This window comes from Dermacentor andersoni, chromosome 4 (genome assembly GCF_023375885.2).
Source record: "Dermacentor andersoni chromosome 4, qqDerAnde1_hic_scaffold, whole genome shotgun sequence".
NCBI lineage: Eukaryota > Metazoa > Arthropoda > Arachnida > Ixodida > Ixodidae > Dermacentor > Dermacentor andersoni.
Window position 1 is genome coordinate 150784457 of NC_092817.1, and position 6000 is coordinate 150790456.

Here is a 6000-nt window from a genome sequence, read left to right on the forward strand (position 1 = left end):
ACCATTCTACTAGCTTCAGTTCTCTCTCCCTCTATTTCCTTGGGCCTGCTTGTACCGTTGTGACGACGATGTAGTGGTCACTACCTAAGCTTTCCTGCATGTTTGTCCATTGAGGAACTGCAACATTCTTCGTAAATGTGAGATCTGGTGTCGTGTCGTTGGTTACGCTGTTTCCTGTTCTGGTTGGTGCCTGAGGGTCAGTTATGAGCGTTAGTCCTTCATGCTGAGCGTCTGCCCATAGGCTTCGGCCCTTAATGTTCTCTATGCTGCATCCCCAAGCCGCGTGTGGCGCGTTAAAGTCGCCGACCATGACTAGTGCCTGCTTGTGCGCTACGCTCAACACTTTGCGGAAGAGTGGGCCGAATTTGGGCTTGTGCCGGGGTGGACTATATATGTTCAGAATAAATAGACTTCCCTCTTCTTTACGGGAGGGAATTATTTCAATTAGGACGTGGTCTATGCCGTGCACACCGGTATCGTGCTCGACAGCCGAGAGGTTTCTGTGTATCAGCGTCGTGACGGTTGCCTTCTCGCCGGAAGCACTGTACGATTTATACCCCGATAATTTTGCGATCCCCCCGGTTTCCTGCAGGGCGATGACATCTGGCGCCTCCTTACTTGTTACGAACTGCTGCAGGTTTCCTCGCTTGCGACGATACCCGCGGCAGTCCCATTGCCAAATCGCGTATTGGTTACGCGGTGCCATGTTGATTTATCTGTTCTTCCCCGGTGGCCTTGCTATTTTCTACCGCATTCGGCCTGCTATACGGCTTGCTGTTAACCGGTCTTGCGCCTGCCGGCCTAATATCCTTTGGTGTGCTTTCTAGTGCCGCTACTCTATTCTCTAATCCATCGAATCGTTGTTTAATCTCTACATACATGTTTGTGATTTGTTGCTGTAACCCATCGCACATTCCTTTAAACGTTCCCATAACCTCGCTGATTGCAAAGACACTCTTTTCTTCAACCGTTTCTTGCGCCCTCCTTTTGTGTGGTGGTGCTTCTCCGTTCGCTTGCGTGGGAACAGGCGTTGGAGCCCGACTACGCGTCGACGTCGTACTGGCGGAGGGTGCGTTGCCATTCTTTTGTTGCTGAAGCTTCGCGTTTTCTGCCCTAAGCTGCTTGATCTCATCTTTAGGCGTTGCATTCTCTCGGGTAATCTGTTGTAACATGTTTCTAATCTGTGTTATTTCCTGTTCTAGGGCGGACCCTTTAACTTTAGGCGATTGAGTAGCAGTGCCGGAGACCGCGCTTGCCCAGCTCACCTGTGCTTTGCTCCCGTCTCCCCCTCGATTAGTTCTCGAACCGGACCTCGACCTTGATCTCGTCCACGATCTGGTCCTGGACCTGAACCTAGAGCGTTCGCGACCGGCTTCCCCTGGCAGTCTCGGGAAGGAACCGGAGCGGTGTCTTCCGTAGTTTTTCCTGCTTGTTTCTTCTCTGTCGGTTGAGGGCTGCTTGCTCGCTACAATCTTATGATTATTGTTGTTGCTCCCTCTGTTTTCTTTGTAGTTGTGGTGTTCCTCTTCGGCCTCTTCTTCTTCCCTCCTCCGTCGCTCCCAGCGGCGTCTCCTGACCAGGTACGGTATCTTGTATCTTGCTTGGCACTTCTTGTCTCCCGTGAGGTGGTCTTTGCCGCACAGTTGGCACTCCGCGTCGCAGTTGTGATCCTGCTGTGGATTCTTGCACCCACACCCCCGGCAAATCTTGTCTTCAGGGTTGGGGCACACATCAGCCCTGTGCCCTGTTCTTCCGCATCCATAGGATATGTCGATGTGTTTTTTATACAAGGAGCATTGGATAAGCACCAGTCCATACCTCACATATCTTGGGACGTGAAAACCTTCAAATAAAATGATCTCGTTGTCTGTGTTACCCATTCTCTTGGCGTGCAAGACTCCAGGATTGCGTGGCGTGACCAGACTGGTCACTATGTCCTCCGGACTCTCCTCCTGGATATTCCTCTGATGAGACCCTTGGATGTATTATCAGGAGCTGCTCTGTAAGCACTTGCTTCAAATTCTTGTTCTCCAATGCGTAGCTTATTGATAGCCCCATATCTCGTGGGCCGGTCCTCGGAAGGCGTGCTGACCACCACTATGTTTTGTTTGCTGTTTATGCATATGCTGTCTTCCTCCGCTGTCTCTCGGCCGATCCCGGCAGCGTTGCGCAGACAGTAGTAAATGCGATCCAGCTTGTAGTCTGATACCTTAAGTCTGCCACGTGGACGCACGATAACCCTACAGGTTAGGCAGCCTACTTGCTTTGATGATTTGTCGCACCTTGCGTTCGTTCTTCCATTTGTTTCTATTTCTTGCTTCCCCGACGAAGGTTCTTCCCGGCTGCTCGTGTCCCGCCAATCCGTCCCCACCGCTGCATCGCTTCTTTGTGCCTCTTCTAACTTCGCACCAACCTGATTCTTTTCCGAACTCCTCCGGTTGCATTTCTTCGCCTTCCACGCTCACGACTTCCATCATGGTATCTCCGTCGGTATGCCGAGCTCTCTCAGCCACCGCTGCGGCGGAGCCGTTCGAGGTGTCGAGGCGTTCTAGTTAGGTGTAGATCTCCCGCCACGCGTAGCGAGAGGAAGGAACGATTGACGGCCGAAAACGGGCCCACCTGGTAGAGAATGGTGTCCTTGGACTCCTTGGCACCTGTTCTTTTTATGATCAATGGATTTCTCCACAAAATGCGATTTTCCGCCGAGAATCATAAGAAAATGCGGAGCTGACGCGATGTGCATCCGCACTCCACGGCTTCTTCTTCTTCTTCGCAAACTTGAGAGTAGAAAAAAATCAGGAGGCAGAAAGAGAAAAAGAGGAAGGTGGCTGGAATAACAACTGAAATTCATTTATGAAAACGACGTCCCCCAAGTCCGTACTGAACATGCGCAGGCACAACAAAACAAAAACACGGTCAACACCTTATCTACACACGTCTACAGTTATCAAGAAATAAAAGCTCTTTGTTGGTTAGGAACACAGATGGCGCGCTTACACACTTCTCGGGGCCAAGTTAATAGATGCGATAGGCTTCAATCAGCTCTCTTTCCTGCTGAGTCTTAGCCTTCGCCAAGATTGAAACGTAACTGAAGATAGGGTTACAACCGCACTCTTTATAATGCAGCGGAAGATTACCTCCTGTGCCTGTGGGTATTAGATTTGCATGCTCACGCATGCGATCATTCAAACAGCGACCGGTGTGTCCTATGTAATCTCTACCACATTTCAAAGGAATACTGTACACTACACATGTGTCGCACGTGCGGTGCTTCACGACATGCTTGGTATTGCACGTACTCTTTCGCGAACTGTGCTGCGAGACCCTCATGCAAAGTTTTGCAAGCTTACACGGCGCAGAACAAACCAAACTGACGTCGTTTTTTGCCGCAACCTTTTTCAATCTATGTGAAATGCCATTTACATACGGCGTAACCACCAAGTTCTTTTTTATTTTGTCTCGCACTTCGCGATCCCCCCTGTTTTTCATTTTCAAATACTTGTACACAGATTCAGCCACTGCAGTGATCACAGTCTTTGGATAGCCTGCCGCTAACAGTCTCCGTTTTTGCTGGGCGGCACTGTCTTGCATTAGATGCGTACAACTCTTTTCCACCGCATTCGACAAGCACAAAGAGGCTATGCCACGCTTGACCAGTTTCGAGTGAGCGGATTGGTACGGTAGCAACGTCTTTTTATTTCTTGGACTATACGCCCAGCAAATGTGACCTTGAGTGTGAAAGGTTAGAGTCAAATTTAAACACCTGATGGAATTTTCTTGCAGTGCCTCATGGGTGAAACTAAGATGTCGAGAGCAATGCTGAAAAGCTGATAAAATACTGCAAATTATATCAGTGAGGCAATCACTTCGTCTGATATTTAAGAGAACCAGGAAATCGTCAACTTACCTAAACACCAGGGCAACACAGTAATCGGTAATGGCGTCTGACATAGACTTGTCGAATTTCACTAAGAAAATACCGCACAGTACCGGCGCAATACTTGACCTGAAACATCTTGCCATCTAATTTAGCAAAAGATGCCGACAAGTAAAAAGATAACCGTTCCATATAATTCTCAGTCGAGAGGCCACAACTACCTCTGAAAAGAAGTCTCTCCTTGGCGTTCAATAGCTTCCCGCACTGCCACAAAATGTTCACCATGCGGGATAGAATAATACAGTTCTTCAATGTCCACAGAAAATGCCGTGTTCGCTGTTAACACTCCCGATCGCAAGGCGTAGATCACTACGTTTGAACTGTCAATGCCGAATGGGTCCTCAGTGGCAAGGGTATTCAAGAAGCGTTGCAAGAACCTTCCAACAGGCTTCTGCCATGAGCCTTCTTCTCTCACTATGGTTCTCATAGGGTAGTCAGGCTTGTGCGTTTTTACAGTGAAAAACGCGGAAAGTACTTCACCTTTGCTCTTCTTAACAGCCTTTTCTAACAACTCCAGGTTAAGCCTCTTTAGCAGCTCCAAAGCACTTCTTTTCACTTTTTCTGGTTTTGAGCACACAGCATTGAAGTTTTTGTTCAAAGCTTCTTTGGCTTTCTTAGTGAACGAATTATTCGGCAGGGCAGCAAACCCACCTTCCTTATCAGACTGCAGAATTCCAAGGTCATTGTCAACGAAGAAACGTACAACAGGCCGCATGAGCTTTTCCGAGGGACCACGAGAAGGTCCTGAATTCTGGAGTTGCTTTATACCCTCTGATAAGCACCTTTCCTTCTCCTCGGAATGTGCTTTTCATGATATTTCCCGGACAGTGGCTAGAAGCTGGTGACCACGCAAGCTCGGTGCCAAGGCGAACTTGGGTCCTTTGACCAGCAGGTCGTGCACTCCAGCTGGAACCGAAGCGTTGTCGAGATAGATCACGCGTCCAGTACCCGGGTTTAACTTGCTCCGCTTGGGAACATGACGAATCACGTCACGCCAGAAGGCTTCAACCAATAATCCAGCTCGGTGGATGTGTTGACGCAACAGAGCTGGTCGCAGACGGCAATCTTGACCTTGAAGGCACGTCAACCTGAGCCAATCTTGCCAGTGCCTGACTTGTCTCCGTGTCTCCGAAATTAGAATCTTTGAAATCCTCTTCCAGTGTCCCTCCGATGGCGGAAGTATTCCGAATAGCGCGATCACATCACCGGGTGGAACACCATTCTTGATGCACTTGGAAATGTGTCGTGCTTTGATAGTGTAGTAAACTATGCCGTCCACACACACGTTAGTACGGACTGAAGAAGGAAAACGATGTAGGAAAGAGCCCAAGGAACAAGAAAATGAGTTCATGAGAGTGGCTTGTCGGGCTAGTTGGTACATGGTTATACTAGGAGAATGCCAGCAAACTTGAGAGCAGAAAAAAATCAGGAGGAAGAAATAGACAAAGAGACAGGAAGGTGGCTGGACTAACAACTGAACTTCATTTATGAAAACGACGTCCCCCAAGTCCCTACTGAACATACGCAGGCACAGCAAAAACACGGTCAACACCTTATCTATACACGTCTACAGTTATCAAGAAATAAAAGCTCTTTGTTGGTTAGGAACACAGATGGCGCGCTTACACACTTCCCGGGGCCAAGTTTATAGATGCGATAGGCTTCAATCAGCTCTCTTTCCTGCTGAGTCTTAGCCTTCGCCAAGATTGAAACGTAACTGAAGATAGGGTTACAACCGCACTCTTTATAATGCAGCGGAAGATTACCTCCTGTGCCTGTGGGTATTAGATTTGCATGCTCACGCATGCGATCATTCACATAGCGACCGGTTTGTCCTATGTAATCTCTACCACATTTCAAAGGAATACTGTACACTACACAGCTGTCGCACGACACAGCTGTCGTCGTATTATTCTATGCCGCACGGTGAACTTTTTGTGGCAGTGCGGGAAGCTATTGAATGCTAAGGAGACACTTCTTTTCAAGGTAGTTGTGGCCTCTAGACTTAGAATTTTATGGAACTGTTATCTTTTTTCTTGTCGGCAACTTTTGTTAAATTAGAT